Source organism: Geotrypetes seraphini, chromosome 11 (genome assembly GCF_902459505.1).
Source record: "Geotrypetes seraphini chromosome 11, aGeoSer1.1, whole genome shotgun sequence".
NCBI lineage: Eukaryota > Metazoa > Chordata > Amphibia > Gymnophiona > Dermophiidae > Geotrypetes > Geotrypetes seraphini.
In genome coordinates, this window is record NC_047094.1 from 129,299,789 (window position 1) to 129,318,436 (window position 18,648).

Here is an 18,648-nt window from a genome sequence, read left to right on the forward strand (position 1 = left end):
CGTTCGGTATCTGTCCTGTTTTGATTGACAGGTTGGCAAGTTTTTGCAATAGTTCTCAGATTTCAAATTTCAGTTCTTTTAGGACTCTCGGATTAATTCCATCCGGTCCAGGAGATTTATCACTTTTAAGTTTGTCGATCTGGTGGTAAATCTGGTCCAAGTCCACTTCTACTGTGGCGAGGCTGTCCTGTACGACTCCCTTGCTGCGGTGTCTTCCTTTGTAAAGACAGACGCAAAGAAGGAATTCAGTCTGTCTGCAATTTGTTTGTCATCCTTGATGCATCCTTTTCCTCCCAGGTCGTCCAGCGGTCCCACCGCCTCCCGTGCGGGTTTTTTCCCTTTTACGTATCTAAAAAAGGGCTTGAAATTTTTGGCCTCTTGCGCTATTTTCTCCTCGTAGACCTTTTTGGCAACCCTCACCGCCTTGTGACATTTTTTCTGATCATCTCTGTTTGTTCCAAGCTTCAGATGTTTTCATGCGTTTCCACTTCTTAAAGGAGTCCTTCTTTTCATTTATGGCTTCCTTCACCTCTTTGGTAAGCCACGCCGGCTATCTTTTGCCTTTGGTTTTCTTTACTTTGGTCATCCGCGGAATGTAGAGGCTTTGTGCTTCCGTGATAGTATTTTTCAGTAGGGACCATGCATGTTCCACCATTATGACTTTGTCCAACTTTTTCTTGATCCGTTTTTTCACCATGGCTCTCATGCTGTCGTTATCTTCCCTTTTTAAAGTTTAAAGTCATGGTTGAGGTTTTGGTACCTTTCCCTTTCCTGACATCAAGTTTGAAGTTGATCATGTTGTGATCGCTCGTCCCCAGCGGGACCGTGACTTCTACTTCCTTTGCCGGACCCGTAATGCCATTTAGGACCAAGTTCAAGGTGATGTTTCCTCTCGTCGGTTCTCCTACTATCTGTTCCAGGAAGCAGAAAGAGATAAACCAAAAGAAGATCTAGAGGAAAAACATAACTCAATGGCACATATAGATAGACAAATTGCAGAAGTCCAGTCGAGAGGTGGCAAGAGCGTGGATGAGGGCCTTGACAGTGTGTTCAGAGAGAAACGTACAGTAGAAGTCTACACAGAGTCAAACATGTTTCATAGAGTTATAATGGATATGCTATATAAAACTATACATGCAGTCTAAGATAAGAATAGAATAGCAGCTAACCATTAATATTGTTGTTATTTAGAGTGTCACACCTGTGCCCTCAAAGAGCGTAATGGGCAATCAGGTAGTGACAAGCTGCTCCAGTCTGGAACTAGGGGAGCCTTTCAGGATTTTTATCCCTAGGCAACATCCTAGAATTGCTCTTTCAATGGTCTTTTAAAGAATACTATTTAGTCAGAATGGCCTTAATGAAAAATATAAACTTTATTTGGCCATTGGCATCAAAATCATAGTCCAACACAGTTTTTCACGTAAGCATGAAAATATAACCAAAAGAAAAGGTTCCACAAAACAAACTTTAACTCTATTGCCAGCTCTGGACTTTAGTAGGCAAATTATATACAGTCCTCTTCACCAGAGTCTAAAGTTAGGCATACTTGATGCAGGAAAAAGAGTACAATCATATAGTTTAAATCAGGGGTGTCCAACCTTTTGGCTTCCCTGGGCCGCATTGGCCAAAAAAAGTTTCTGGGGCCGCACAAATGTGCAAACGCTGCAGCAAGACAGAGGAGGGAGCCTGCAAGAGGGTAAACACCCGGGGGCAGCAGAGGAAAACTGCATCACCCTCGACCGGGGCTGCACAAAATACTTCACGGGGCCGCATGCGGCCCTCGGGCTGCAGGTTGGACACCCCTGGTTTAAATGTTTCACTGTTTTACAGCAGCTGAAATAAGCAGCTTCCTATTCCTGAGCTGCAGGATGGCAGTTTTAGGCAGTGATTAAAGACCAGCACTACTGGACTGCTGGCACAGGAAACCATGAATATGAGACAGAACAATTTACACTTCTGTGTAGCAAGTTCCTTAGCAAGGTACATAACATAACTTTATTCTTCTGTACCACCAAAATCAAATGATTTCTAGGCGGTTTACACAGAAAAAAGCTGCACAATCAGCGAAGTACAAATAGTTAAAAATACAACATGTTTCCTATGTATACACAATATAAAATCTTTGTTATCAATGAAACATTTCTAGCATTTAGGCAGTAGACAGCAAACACTGTTTTTTACAGATGAGATATCTAAAATGGATTATTGCAACTCGCTATATAAAGAGCTGTGTCTAAAAGACATAAAATGTCTTCAACTCATACAAAATACTGCTATCAAAATTATTTCAGGTTCTAGAAAATTTGATCACGTCACCTCTTTATTACAAAAAGCTCATTGGTTGCCTTTCTTACAGCGGATCACCTACAAAATTGCACTTTTGACTTTTAACATTAAACAGTCCAATACTCCTGCATTCTTGGATAGATTATTAATTCCGTATGACCCTCCCAGAACCTTAAAATTTGCTTCACAACATTCCCTCAACGTTCCATCCTTAAAGATAATTGGTACTCGTACTGTCATTTTTTTCAGTCACTGCCTCATTAATCTGGAATTCTCTCCCCCTATTCCTCAGAGCTGAACAAAACTTGATGGTCACATAGCAGGCAGCCAGGCATTATAAAGTGCTTCTGTGACTCTTAAAAGACTTCTGGAAGCCGAGAAACACAAGTCCTCCCTCTGACTCAAGTTTTGCTAGAGCTAGCTTGCTCTGTCAGAGCGGTTTGGATGTGTGCATTTCGGGTGGGACATCTTCATCTTCAATACAGAGTACTCCCTTTCAGCCTGGCTTCATCGCCCAGAGTCTTCACCAAGTGCCTGGTGGTGGTGGCTGCTGCACTCAGGAACCTTCAGGTCTTCAGGTGTTTCGCTACCTGAACGACTGGCTCATCAAGGATTCCACGTCTCAGGGTGTCGTCCAGGCGACCCAGAGGACGATCTGGTTCCTGCAGAGTCTGGGATTCGAGATCAACTTTACCAAATCCCATCTGCAACCTTCCCAGACTCTTCCCTTCATCAGCACTGTTCTGAATACTATTCAACTCAGAGCGTTCCTCCCTCCTCAACGCCTGGCGGCTCTTCTTCAACTTTGTCACTCAGTCTCCTCTCGCCCGTCCATCTCGGCGAGACACATGATGGTGCTTCTGGGCCACATGGCCTCTACAGTACACGTGACTCCTTTTGCCAGACTTCACTTGCGGATTCCTCAGTGGACCCTGGCTTCTCAATGGACGCAGACCTCCGACCCTCTGACTCGACACATTCAGGTCACTACTGCTCTGCTACAGTCTCTTCGCTGGTGGATGCTCTCTTCCAATCTCTCCAGAGGTTTGCTGTTTCACATGCCTCCCCATCAGAAGGTCCTCACGACCGACTTCTCGAACTATGCTTGGGGGACTCATCTGGACGGTCTCTGCACCCAGGGCTATTGGACGAGTGCGGATCATCTGTGCCACATCAATCTCCTGGAACTCAAGGCGATTTTCAATGCTCTCACTGCTTTTCAGCATCTGCTTCACGACATGGTGGTCCTCATTCGCACGGACAATCAGGTTGCCATGTATTATGTCAACAAGCAGGGAGGCACAGGATCAGCCTCCCTCTGTCAGGAAGCTCTGAAAGTTTGGGATTGGGCAATTCGCCACAACACCTTCCTCAAAGCTGTCTACATTCAGGGGGTGGACAATGCCTTGGCGGATAACTTGAGTCGTCTTCTACAGCCTCATAAATGGACTCTCCATTCCACGCCCCTTCATCACATCTTCTCTCTGTGGGGAACGCCTCAGATAGACCTCTTTGCAGCCCCCCACAACTTCAAACTGCCTCGGTTCTGCTCCAGGATCTACACTCATAGAAACATAGAAACATAGAAGATGACGGCAGAAAAGGGCTATAGCCCATCAAGTCTGCCCACCCTACTGACTCATCCTCTTAAGTCTATACCTAGCGAATAGTCTCGAGGCACATGCTTTTCTTCTGGACTGGGGGAATCTCTTTCTGTATGCGTTTCCTCCGTTTCCTCTCATTCAAAAGACTCTGGTCAAGCTCAAGTCCGACCGGGCCACCATGATTCTGATTGCTCCTCGGTGGCCCAGGCAACCTTGGTACTCCCTTCTTCTGCAACTCAGCAGCAGGGAGCTCTTCCTTCTGCCAGTGTTTCCATCTCTGCTTACGCAGCATCAGGGATCTCTGCTTCATCCCAACCTGCAGTCGCTACACCTGACAGCTTGGTTCCTCTCAACGTAACTCCCCTTCAGTTTTCACAGGCTGTGCGGGATGTTTTGGAAGCTTCAAGGAAGCCTGCTACTAGACAATGCTATTCCCAGAAATGGACTAGATTCTCTACTTGGTGTTTTTCTCATCACAAGGAGCCTCAACATGCCTCCTTGTCCTCTGTTTTGGACTATCTTTTGCACCTGTCTCAATCTGGCCTCAAGTCTACATCGATACGAGTCCATCTTAGTGCAATTGCTGCTTTCCATCAGCCTATTGAAGGGAAACCTCTTTCTGCACATCCTGTGGTTTCCAGATTCATGAAACGACTTTTCCATGTCAATCCTCCCCTCAAACCACCTCCAGTGGTTTGGGACCTCAATGTTGTTCTTTCTCACCTTATGAAGCCTCCATTTGAACCTCTTAACAGGGCTCCTCTGAAGTATTTAACTTGGAAAGTGGTGTTTCTCATTGGCCTCACATCTGCTTGTCAAGTTAGTGAGCTTCAAGCATTGGTTGCGGATCCACCTTTTACAGTGTTTCATCATGACAAGGTGGTCCTTCGCACTCATCCCAAATTCCTCCCCAAGGTGGTCTCGGAATTTCATCTGAATCAATCCATTGTTCTTCCTGTGTTTTTTCCAAAGCCTCATTCTCATCCTGGAGAATCAGCTCTTCACACTCTGGACTGTAAACGTGCTTTGGCTTTCTACCTGGAGCGCACCAAGCCACACAGAACTGCTCCTCAGCTTTTCGTCTCCTTCGATCCGAACAAGTTGGTATGCCCTATCTCTAAGCGTACCATCTCCAACTGGATGGCGGCTTGTATCTCTTTCTGCTATGCCCAGGCTGGATTACCCCTTCACAGTAAAGTCAGAGCCCATAAGGTCAGAACAATGGCAGCCTCTGTAGCCTTCCTCAGATCGACACCGATTGAGGAGATTTGTAAGGCTGCCACTTGGTCCTCGGTTCACACCTTCACTTCTCATTATTGTCTGGATACTTTCTCCAGACGGGATGGACAGTTTGGCCAAACAGTATTACAAAATTTATTCTCCTAAGTTGCCAACTTTCCCACCATCCCATTGTGATTAGCTTGGAGGTCACCCACTAGTGAGAATACCTGCCTGCTTGTCCTGGGATAAAGCAATGTTACTTACCGTAACAGTTGTTATCCAGGGACAGCAGGCAGCTATTCTCACGTCCCACCCACCTCCCCTAGGTTGGCTTCTCTGCTAGCTATCTGAACTGAGGCGATGCGCCCGGTGCATCGGGCGGGAAGGCACTCGCGCATGTGCGGTGCGGGCAACTCGAAACTTCTAAAGTTTCTACAAGCAAGTATGCTTGTGAGATGTCCACGTCGGGGCTCTGTTGGATGATGTCACCCACTAGTGAGAATAGCTGCCTGCTGTCCCTGGATAACAACTGTTACGGTAAGTAATATTGCTTTCTCTCCACACCCCGAGAAGTCTGGAGACTGGCAAATGTTGGGACACGGAGGAGCTTACTGCAGACCCAGGGAGTGAGGAAGGAACCCAAGGGGAACCCATGGAAATCCAGGAGAGTCTGGTAGGACCGGAGGAGGTGCCCATGGACATTGATAAGCAGTAAGGGGATGTGTATTGCCTGTGTCCACAGTAGTGAAGCTATCAGTTATGCCAGTGATAGGTTGAAGGGGAGTTGTATTTCTCTCCCGTCTGATAATGAATTGTTAATTGCTGCTTGAAAGCTTTAGATGTAAAGCTAACAAATGTTTTGGCATTTTTTAGCCATTTTCTAGCAGCCAAGCTGAGCCGAGAGCGTTCTTCCTCACAGCTGTGCATAATTGATTACTTAAACGGCACAGCAGGGAGCAGTGCTGAGAGCCTGCACGTTCCCAGAGCTGAATGTACCTTATGAATTGTGTGCTAAAGAAGAAAATACGTTTTACAGAACTACAGTATGTGATAAGCCACGTTAGGCTGTGGAAACAGGTGACATGCTGGCCAGGTTTCTTGTTGCACAGTTTTGTTAAAGTTTGTTTCTGTTCTGAATTTTTCATGCCTGTGAAATGACACAGTTGCTGGAGCTGAAGCAGCTCAGTGAAAGTTACTAAATCCCAAACTGCCCTGGTGAACAGGACTAACAAAGTCCAGAGGCAGTGGAACTGTAGGTTAAGGTGGGACACACCCAAAAAAACCTGGACACTGGATTTCTTTGAAAGTTTTGCTCTGTTTGAACAGCTTGTGTTTTGCCTCATAGTTTTGAGTGCTTGTTTTGAGGTCTGCTGAGCTGAAGCATTTTTCCTTTTGTTCAATGCAACCAGTGAACATAATAAAACCTTTGTTTGATTATATTCTGCCTCAGCCTCTTGCCTTGCATGCCCTTATTAGGCTGTTCATAAGCCAAGCGAAGTCCTGAAGGGTCCTTCGGTAGTGAGGGACACGTCAGGCCAGAGTCTTGTGTCACGATCCCGGGGCTCGCAACGCAGCGCCAGAGCACGGGTGTGACAGTAGCCAATGTAAAATTAATCCAGGGTTAATCCAGGAAATTACAGACCAGTAAGCATTACTTCAATGTCACTCATAACAATTCTCACAATGTACAATGTCAATCTTGCTTATTACTTTTGGTAGCTTTTGTGCTCAGAGTCATGGAGACAGTAACAGGGGCGAACCCCAACACTACTGTCTCACCACCCATCATCGCATTTTAAAGGACCATTTGTAGGTAGTATAGATGTTTAAACTGTTGACTTCAGGTGCCACTAAGGCAAAACTATTCTTCATACATTTAAACTTAGGATACAAACAGTAAACCTATCTTGTAGCTTGCAGGTACCAAGTTCTGACGTGACACGTTTCGTATCTGCTTCAGGGAAACAGCAATATTGCGGAAAAATTTAAATTATGAGCAGTGTAGACTCACAGATTGAACACTCCTTGCTAACTAATCGAACAAAAATGTTAGGACATTCTTTTTAATCACTCAATTTGAGAAATTTTTGAGTTTATTGTCTCCATTTGTGTGTATTTGACTTCAATGCCAGGCAAAACAGTGGAAACTTTTAAAGAATAAAATTACGGAGCACGTAGACAAACATGGTTTAACGGACAGAGTTGGCATGGGTTTAGCTAAGCAAAGTCTTGCCTCACCAGTTTGCTTGATTTCTTTGAAGGTGTGAATCAACATATAGATAAAGTTGAGCTGGTTGAAGTAGTGTATTTAGATTTTCAGAAAGATTTCAACAAAGCTCCTCAAGAGAGGCTCCCCTGGGAGAATTTAAAAAGTCTTGAGATAGGAGACAATGTTCTCGTGTGAGATAGGAATTGGTTATTGGACAGAAGACAGAGGATAGGGTTGCATGGCCATTTTTCTCTGGGGAGGAAGGTGAATAGTGGAGTGCTGCAGGGTTCTGTGCTGGGACCAGTGCTATTTGACATATTTATAAATGATCTAGAAATCAGAATGACAAGCGAGTTAATTAAATTTGTAGATGACACAAAACTATTCAAAGTTGTCAAAACACATGTGGACTGTTAAAAATTACAGGAAGACCTTAGGAAATCGAAAGACTGGGCATCAGTTGGCAGATAAAATGTAATGTGACCAAGTCTAAAGTGATGCAAATTGGAAAGAATAATCCAAATCATAGTTACCTAATGGTAGGGTCATCTTAGGACTCAGCACCCAAAAATAAGATCTGAGGGTCATCATAGACACTATGCTGAAATCTTCTGCTCTGTGTGCAGTGGCAGCCAAAAGAGGATATACACAACCCGACAGGCTATACGCTGGAGGCGAAGACGGGAAACTGACAGGACTGACGGTCAGTTTAGAAGAAGTATGCAGGCAGATTGATAGGCTTAAGAGCGACAAATCCCTGGGACCGGATTACATCCATCCGAGGGTCATTAAGGAACTGAAAGGGACTATAGCTGAACTGCTTTAACTAATAGCCAATCTGTCGATCAAATCGGGAAGGATTCCGTAAGATTGGAAGGTGGCAAATGTTACGCCGATCTTCAAAAAAGGTTTGAGGGGAGGTCCGGGAAACTACAGACCAGTAAGTCTGACCTCGGTACCGGGAAAGATGGTAGAGGCGCTGATAACCTTGACGGACACAATCTGATGAGGACCAGTCAGCATGGCTTCAGCGAAGGACGATCTTGCTTGCCGAACCTGCTGCACTTCTTCAAGGGAGTAAACAGGCAGATTGACAAGGGAGACCCGGTCGACATTATATATCTGGATTTTCAGAAGGTGTTCGACAAGGTTCGGCATAAACGACTACTTTGGAAAATTGAGAGCCATGGAATAGAGGGTGAAATACTTACGTGGATTAAAAACTGGCTAACGGATAGGAAACAGAGAGTGGGGGTAAATAGACAATACTCGGACTGGAAGAACGTCACCAGTGGGGTGCCGCAGGGCTCGGTGCATGGACCCGTGCTCTTCAACATATTCATAAACGATCTGGAAATGGGTACGACGAGTGAGGTGATTAAATTTGCAGACGATACGAAGTTATTCAGAGTAGTGAAGACGCAGGGTGACTGTGAAGACCTGCAACAGGACATAAACATGCTCGAAAAATGGGCAGCGACATGGCAAATGAGGTTCAACATGGATAAGTGTAAGGTAATGCATGTCGGTATCAAAAATCCCATACACGAATACAAGATGTCCGGGGCGGTACTTGGAGAGACCCCCCAGGAAAGAGACTTGGGAGGACTGGTCAACAAGTCGATGAAGCCGTCTGCGCAATGCGCGGCGGTGGCGAAAAGGGCCAGTGGTAGAGAACTGGAATGCTCTTCCGGAGTCTGTTATAAGGGAAAACACCCTCCAGGGATTCAAGACAAGGTTGGACAAGTTCTTGCTGAATCAGAATGAACGCAAGTAGGGCTGGTCTCAGTTAGGGCACTGGTCTTTGACCCGGGGGGCTGCCGCGTGAGCGGACTGCTGGGCACGATGGACCACTGGTCTGACCCAGCAGCGGCTTTTCTTATGTTCTTATGTTTGGATGCTAGAACTTATTAGGATAGGGATAGTAAATAAGACTAAGGGCTCCTCTTACTAAGCTGCGGTAGCGTTTTTAGCGCGTGCTGCAGATTAGCGCATCTAACCCCCCACGCTACGCGGAGAAATTAACGCCAGCTCAATGGAGGCGTTAGCGTCTAGCATGCGCGCTAAAACCACTAGTACAGCTTAGTAAAAGGAGCCCTATTATAATAACTCTATATCGCTCCAAGGTGCGACCTCACCTTGAGTACTATATTCACTTCTTGTTACCATATCTCAAAAAGATATAGCAGAATTAGAAAAGGTTCAGAGAATGATAATGGGGATGGAATACCTCTTGAATGAGGAAAGGCTGAAGAGATTAGGGTTCTTCGGCTTGGAAAACACATGTGAGGGTGGATACGATTGAGGTCTACAAAATACCGAGTGCTGTAGAATAGATAAAAGTGAATCAATTTTTCACTCTTTCAAAAAGTACAAAGACTAGGGGACACTCAATGAAATTGCATAGAAATTCTTTTAAAACCAATAGGAGGAAATATTTTTCCACTCAAAGAATAGTTAAGCTCTGGAATTTATTGCCAGAGCATCTGGTAACAGCAGTTAATGTAGCTGGGTTTAAAAAATGTTTGGACAAGTTCCTGGAGGAAAAGTCCATAGTCTACCATTGAGACAGACACAGGATAAGCCACTGCGTGCCCTGGGATCAGTAGCATGGAATGTTGCTACTATTTGGGTTTCTGCTATGTACAGTGGTGCCTCACACAACGAACTTAATTCGTTCCAGGAGCAAGTTTGTTATGCGAAAAGTTTGTTATGTGAAACGCGTTTTCCCATAACAATACATGTTAAAAAAAATTATTCGTTCTGCAGCATAAAATATGCTAAGATGACATAAAAAAAGATAAATTTGTCAAAATGGTGAAAATGGTGGTCTTGCTGAGGCCAAACTCTTTGACGAGGTCACACTGTTTTACCCCACATTCACTCCTTCTAATTATTTCCCGTTTCATTTCAACAGAAATCACCTTCCTGCTTTTTTTAGAAGCCATGATATATAAAAAATATGGAGTTTATCTTAAAAGGATGCGTGCGTGCGTGCGTGATTTAATTCGTAATGAAGAACGATTGCCGCGATACGTGCTTAAGTTAAGCGCAGTGACTAACGACTGCCTGCAGTGCCTGCGCGGAAGGATGCAATACATCGGCAGCGATCGTGGAAGCTCGGGCGACTTCGTTGTGTGAAACGAAGTTCGTTGTATGAATCATGACATGAAGTTCGTTGTGTGCAGCGTTCGCTGTGCGAGGCGTTCGTTATGCGAGGCACCACTGTACTTGTTACTTGTATTGACTACTGTTGGAAACAGGAAACTGGGTTAGATGGACCAAGTATGGCTATTCTTATGTTCTTATTATGCCAGCAAGCTGGACTAATGCATACTACATACCCAGGGCAACAGCCCAGGAGTTACCAAGAGATAAAAATGTCCCAGTTCATATGTTCCTATATTCATATTTTCTGCCAGGCGAACCCTGCATTTTTTCACTGTTTACCAGGACACAACATATGTGCTGCCATCTGACAGCTAAATCCTATTGCCACTGGAGTGCTGAGCTTAGAAATATCTGCTGCTCCTTCTGACCCTGAGCAAGTCACTTAATCTTCCAGTGCCCACCATTTTTAATGTCATCTTTGAATGCCAAAAAGCCACCCAAAGCCAGTTTACAAGTCCCCATTCCCTTTCCCAAGAGGTCATAGCTGTGCAGTACAATTTAAGTTCTGTCTGAGCATCTTCCAGAACAACATGAAAACAGCATCTTACCTTTTACCGAGTGCAGAAGATCTAATTGCCCACTTTCTGGATGAGTATATTTGGCATGCTCCTTGCTGACATCTCAAGATTTTTTATGGAGGAGTTGCTGATGACAATCCAATGACAGCAAAGAGCTCTGTATGCACAGGTTTTAATGTGTAAACCCTACAAGGAATATTTGCTACTTGTGATTGCAGGTATTTGTTGATTTTTTTGGCACAAACCTGGTGCAGCTGATGTACCTTATGCTAGTATGCAGCACTAATAGCTATAACTTTTCCTACCATATTTCATAAGAACATAACAATAGCCTTACTGGGTCAGACCAATGGTCCATCAAGTCCAGTAGCTCATTCTCACGGTGGCTAATCCAGGTCACTAGTACCTGGCCAAAATCCAAGGAATAGCAACATTACATGCTACCGATCCAGGGCAAGCAGAGGCTTCCCCATGTCTTAATAACACACTATGGACTTTTCCTCCAGGAATTTGTCCAAACCTCTGCTTTTACCCCAAACTCTGGCAATGCATTCCAGAGCTTAACTATTCTCTGATTGAAAAAATATTTCTTCCTACTGGTTTTAAAAGTATTGCCCTGCAATTTCATCGCATTTCCCCTAGTCTCTGTAATTTTTCACGGAGTGAAAAATCGATCCACTTGTAACCCATTCTACTCCACTCAGGATTTTGTACACTTCAATCATATCTCCCCTCACCCTTTTCTTTTCCAAGCTGAAGAACCCTAACCTTTTAAGTCTTTCCTCATACGAGAGGAATTCCATCCCCTTTATCATCTTGGTCACTCTTTTTTGAACCTTTTCTAGCACCGCTATATCTTTCTTGAGATAAGGAAACCAAAATTGAATGCAATACTCCAGGTGAAGTCACACCATGGAGTGATACAGAGGCATTATAATATCCTTAGTCTTGTTAACCATCCCTTTTTTTTTTTTTTTTTTTAATAATTCCTAGCATCTTGTATGCTTTTTTGACCGAAACCACACATTGGGCGGAAGGTTTTATCGTATTGTCTACAATGACACCCAGATCCCTTTCTTTTTTTTTTTTAAGATAAATTTTATTTCAAAAGAATAGAATACAGCAAAACCCACTTACAAAATGCCAATATATAAACAAAACAGCAGAACAAAATACCCAAACTTCCAAAAACAAGTAAACCATTCTTTAAAAAACTTTTCAATTTTAACCCCCTCCAGACCCCCCCCAACACACACACACACACCCATCCCAACCACCCCCTCCCCAACCCCAAACTCCCAACAACCATTAGGAACATTGTGTAGCGCCAATAAGGCAAACAACTACTGATTATGCTGCTCCCATGCTACCCTGTAAGGATCCCAGGGGTCTTCCCTATATAATAATGCCTGATATACTCTGGAAACCCCCCCATGTCCAGACCCCCTCTTCAATGCAATCTCAAGCCGCATATCACCCAACGATATCTCCCAAAAAGCCTCCTTAAACATAAAAGAACACAGCCTAGAAACATAGAAACATAGAAAGATGACGGCAGAAAAGGGCCAAGGCCCATCAAGTCTGCCCACTCTATAGACCCTCCCCTTAATATTAGCCAATGTTCTACCCTGATCCACTTAGGGATCCCACATGGGCGTCCCATTTATTCTTAAAATCTGGCACGCTGCTGGCCTCGATTACCTGTACTGGAAGCTTGTTCCATTGATCAATCACTCGCTCCGTGAAGAAATACTTCCTGGTGTCGCCGTGAAATTTTCCGCCCTTGAGTTTGAGCGGGTGCCCCCTTGTGGTTGAGGGGCCTCTGAGAAGGAAAATGTTATCTTCCACTTCTATACGTCCGGTGATGTATTTAAACGTCTCAATCATGTCTCCCCTCTCCCTGCGTTCCTCGAGAGTGTAGAGCTGCAAACTGTTTAGTCTTGCTTCGTACGAGAGACCTTTAAGCCCTGAGACCATTCTGGTGGCCATCCTTTGGACCGACTCGACCCTCTGCATGTCCTTGCGATAATGTGGATTCCAGAATTGCACGCAGTATTCCAGATGAGGTCTCACCATGGTCCTGTATAATGGCATTATGACTGCAGGCTTTCTGCTGACGAAACTTCTACGGATGCAACCCAGCATCTGTCTTGCCCTTGATGAAGCCTTCTCCACCTGATTGGCAGATTTCATGTCTGCGCTGATGATTACTCCTAAATCTCGTTCTGCTGAAGTCCTTGTCAAGGTCTCACCGTTCAAGGTATAAGTTCTGCACGGGTTTCTGCTACCCAGGTGCATGACCTTACACTTTCCAGCATTGAAGCCCAGCTGCCAGGTTGAGGACCAGCTTTCCAATGTACGTAGGTCCTGCGCCATACTATCTTGTAGTTTGCCCTCGCTTACCATATTACATAGTTTGGCGTCGTCGGCGAATAATGTTACTTTACCATGAAGCCCTTGAGTCAGATCTCCTATGAATATGTTGAAGAGGAGTGGACCCAAGACCGAGCCCTGCGGCACCCCGCTGGTCACTTTCGATGTCTCAGAGAAAGTACCGTTAACCATCACCCTCTGAAGTCTGCCACTCAGCCAATCATTGACCCATGCCGTCAGAGTCTCTCCTAACCCCATCGATTTCATCTTGTTTAACAGTCTGCGGTGTGGGACGCTGTCAAAAGCTTTACTGAAGTCCAGGTACACTATGTCCAGTGATTCTCCTTCGTCCAGTCTTTTTGTTACCCAATCAAAGAAGCTGATGAGGTTTGATTGGCAGGACCTACCCTTGGTGAATCCATGTTGATTGGGGTCCCGTAGATTCCCTTCGTCCAAGACCGTGTCCAATTGGCGTTTGATCAGTGTTTCCATGAGTTTGCATACTATCGATGTCAGACTCACCGGTCTGTAATTTGCAGCCTCTGTCCTGCATCCCTTTTTATGTAGAGGAACGACGTTAGCTGTTTTCCAGTCCAAGGGGACTGTCCTTGTACTCAGTGAGAGATTGAAGAGCACGGCTAACGGTTCTGCCAGGACATTACCTAACTCCCTGAGCACTCTGGGGTGTAGATTGTCCGGTCCCATGGCTTTGTCCACCTTGAGTTTTGTTAGCTCAAAGTAAACCTCGCTGGGTGTGAATTTAAAATCCCGGAACGGGTCTTTTGTGTTTGACTGTGGCTTCAATTGAGGGCCGGACCCTGGCGCCTCGCAGGTGAAGACCGAGCAGAAGTATTCATTTAGTAGTTCGGCCTTTTCGGGATCCGATTCTGCGTAATTCCCGTCCGTTTTTTTCAGGCGTACTATCCCGTCTGTGTTTTTTTTCCTGTCACTGATATACCGGAAAAAGGATTTGTCCCCTTTCTTAATGTTGTTTGCTAGAGTTTCTTCCACTCGTAGTTTGGCCTCCCTGACTGCCGTTTTGACCTCTGTGGACTTGATCCTGTGTAGCAGTTGATCTTCGCTTTTCCCTGTGCGTTTGAAGGAAGCAAATGCGTTTTTCTTCTCCTTAACGAGACGCGAGATCTCTGCGGTGAACCACTGGGGTTTTTCTTTTCTTCGCCGTTTGTGTGATGATTTTATGTAACGGCCGGTTGCCTCGTGTATGACAGATTTCAGGGATGACCACATATCCTCCACATTCCCTGTCTCAGTTTGGGCCTGGAGCGCCTGATGGACGAAGACTCCCATGCGTGCAAAGTCTGTTCCTCGGAAGTTGAGTACCTTTGTTTTAGTGTTTGATCTATAGAAACCTTTCCTCAGGTGGAACCATACCATGTTATGATCGCTGGAGGCTAGCTTATCTCCCACGAAGACTTCTGAGACGCTTTCCCCATTGGTGAGTACTAGGTCAAGGATCGTTTGGGCCCTAGTGGGCTCCATTACCATTTGATTGAGGCGTGCTCCTCTTATGGAGGCTAATAGCCTCTTGCTGCCGCTGGTTGTTGCTGAAGGTATGCTCCAGTCTACGTCCGGCATATTGAAGTCTCCCATTAGTACAACGTCCCCCCGTAGAGCGATATTTTCTATGTCTTCGATTAGTTCCGTGTCCTTGTCTTCCGGTTGTCTTGGAGGTCTATATACCACACCAAGATACAGGCATTTTTCTCTCCCTCTGGCCAGGTTCACCCAGAGGGATTCCCCGGTGTACTTAACGTCCGTGATTCTGGTGGTTTTGATGCCTTCTTTAATGTATAGCGCTACCCCTCCGCCTACCCTAACCTCTCTGTCTCGACGAAGTAAATTGTAACCCGGTATAGCCATATCCCACCCATGAGAGTCCGTGAACCAGGTCTCGGATATCGCCACCACATCTAGGTCGGCATTCACTATCTCGGTCTCCAATTGCAGAATTTTATTGCCTAAACTGTGTGCATTGACATACATGGCCCTCCATCCCTTGTGTTTGCTAGGGCTGTCATGCGTATTATGGGTGCTTACCTTGGACTCAGAAGGGCGGTTGTGTCTCGCCTCCATAGGATGATTCCTTACTGCTCTGGAATGTGAGTGGATACCCTCCCCCAACTTACCTAGTTTAAAGCCCTGCGAAGTAGGCGGGCTAGACGGTGTCCAAGTACGTTTTTACCTCTTCTGGTCAGGTGAAGTCCGTCTGGTCCCTGCAGTCCCTGGAGTGCCTTTCCATGGTCCAGGAATCCAGCCTAGTATATAAAAAAGAATCCCTGGCCTCCAATCCATACTCATCTTGCAAGTTCTCAAAAGATAACAATTGCATATCTCCCCAGAGCTGTCCCAAAAACCATAAGCCCAATCGAATCCAGCATGGTTTATCACTTCCTCCTGCAACGCAGAGAAACCTAGTAATGCCGCAGGGGCCATTTGACCAAAATATCGACGCTCCGGGAACATCCGCTTCCGAAGCTTGTACCATACCATCAAAATCATATGAAGAAAGGGATTGGGGTTCCGAAGCGTTGTACGCAGATGCTCCATTGGCGCCCAAGGTAATTTCCATAACGAAATCCGAGATAAATACATGCTCTGGATACAAAATTACTTCCTGATAGTTTTGCAACGAATTTAGCCGTGCCTCAGAGCCCGTATCATCCAGCACAATAGTATTGATAATTTGTGGCAAGTCAACGGTATCAGGCTATATAAGTTATTAATTATTTTTGATATTTTCTAACTTTTTTTAGATTTTTTGTCTTTTTATCTAAAAATTCATATAGACATTAAGAGATAGTGCAAAACTTCAAAAGCACTTATCTATTCATATAGACATTAAGAGATAGTGCAAAAATTCAAAAGCACTTATCTTTTTTGTGGAGCACTGTGAATCCCAACGGGGCCACCGTTTCACCCACCGTGGCTTCGTCAGGGGATCAAATGACAGTGCCTAAAACATAATAAATTAGTTAGCTTTAAAATGTTATAACATCCTATCAAATGCAAAAATTTGTAAAGCAAACTCAATTGAGCAACTTACGAAACACTTTTAACTTGGCTCCTCGCATTTGTACTGCTTACTGCAAATGGCGGCGACCCGTGGGAACGCCGAGAATTTAAACTTATTTTAATGACCTATCGGAACTCACGTGATTTACGTGAACACGCACAAAACGTGTTGAATATACACCTTTGAAGGGAACCAGGTGATACAACGTTAAACAACAACAAAAAAATTTTTATCTTCAGCCAAAAAAGGTCGAATCAAAAGATGTAAATGGAAAATAATGTTGAGCAAATAACGAAATGATGTTCTAGATCATGACCAAAAAACAATAAATCAATAAATCAATAATAGCTTGACCACTCGATTTTGTCATTTAACCCATTGGGTTGCACAGTTTGTAGAGTAAAAATCCAGAATGTTTCACGTCTTTTCAAAATCAGGTTTCTATCACCTCCTCTGCTGTTTTTCTTAATAACCTCAATAACAAGCCCTTTTAGTTGATTGAAAGTATGTTTAAATTCTAGGCAGTGTTGTACCATCGGTTCTTTTATTTGACTTCTTTTAATATTAGATTTATGTTCAGCCAGACGGGTTTTGAATGGTCTGGTAGTCATTCCGACATATAACTTTTTACAGGGGCAAATTATGATGTACACTGCGTGATCAGTTGTGCATGTACTAAAATGATTAATTTTGTATGTAATAGAGCTATTGGGGTTAATAAAGGACTTAATTTGAATAGATGTATTGCAAAAACTACAGTGACCACATTTGAAGTGGCCAATGCAAGGTGAACAAGTGACTTTATCTTGTTCCTGGTTAGAGCTGAAAAATTCTTTTAGATTTTTTTCCCCTTGCAAAAGCAAACCGTAATTGTGAGTTTTCAAATTCCGGTAATGCTTGAATAATAGGCCAATGTTTTCTGATGTTCTTTTTTAGCTTTGTGCTAGAGATGGAATGTTTAAGGACACATGTTGAAACCACTTCAGTGGATGAGTCAGAATTGACTTTCATTTTGGATTCATCTAATAATAAATCTCTATTATTGAACTTAGCTCTTCTATATGCATTTTTTATGACGTGAAGTGGGTAACCTCTGGCCTGAAGTTTTTTACTAAGAGATTTGGCTTGGATTTTAAATTCATTTAACTGTGAACAGTTCCTTCTTAATCGAAGCATCTGAGAGAAAGGCAGACTATTTTTTAAAAGTCTTGGATGACAGCTGCCATATTCCAAAAAAGTATTTCTTGCCGTCGGTTTCTCATAGGTACGTGTTTGGAATTGTTGTTGATAAACTGAAATTTCAATGTCCAGATAATGTATGCGCACAGTAGAAAAGGCATAAGTAAATTGAATGTGTGCGCTACATGTGTTTAACCAAATCACAAACATTTGTAATTGATGTTCAGATCCTCTCCACAACATGAATACATCATCGATGTAACGCCACCACGAGATGATCAGGTGTTCAAAAGGTGAAGATTCTATCCATATGTTTTCAAATGTGATCATAAAAAGGTTGGCGACAGAGGGGGCAAATGTGGCACCCATCGCCACACCTTGTATTTGTTTATAAAGTGTGCCATTAAACGTGAAATAATTCTCGCACATGGCTAAATTTGCAAGAGACAGAATGAATTCAGTAGGTATCAGTTGAGGCTTCGGTTGATTTTCAAGTGTATTTCTAATCACCTCTAAAGCATCCAATTGTGGAATGGATGTATATAAAGCTTTTACATCAAGTGTGACCATAATAAAAGGTTCTCCTTTAACATCTACTGCATGCAGTTTATTTAAAAAATGCTTGGAATCTCTAACAAATGATTTACATTTGAAAACTTCATGTTTGATAAGTTGATCAACAAATTTGGATAATGGTTCAAGTACTGAACCCTTAGTAGATGTAATTGGTCTAAATGGAGGGTCATCTGAATTTTTGTGTATCTTTGGTAGAAAATATATACTGGCAATAATTGGATGATTGACATTCAAAAACCTGTAGTCTCTGTTGGTAATGAAACCTGTTTTTAACGCTATATCTGTTAATTTTCGTATTCTATTTTGCAACTTTTTAGTTGGATCAAGTTTTAATTCCTGGTAAGCTGTTTGATCTTGTAAATGTTGAATTGCTTTCCTTGTATAGATTTCAGTATCCTGTACTACAATTCCACCACCCTTGTCGGCTGATTTAATGATGATATTTTTATTATGTTGGAGATTCATTAAGGCAGAATG

The 18,648-nt window shown here is 43.7% G+C and overlaps 1 protein-coding gene across 1 annotated transcript in view; it reads right to left on the reverse strand.

The window, feature by feature from the left end:
• The window catches only part of LOC117345873 (alpha-tectorin-like), a 99,122-nt gene extending 87,990 nt beyond the window's left edge, over positions 1-11,132 (reverse strand). Inside the window, exon 1 of the mRNA XM_033915142.1 lies at positions 11,040-11,132. The gene's annotated coding sequence lies outside the window, so the exon portion shown is untranslated. The remainder of the gene's footprint in view (positions 1-11,039) is intronic.
• Positions 11,133-18,648: the final 7,516 nt, after the last annotated feature.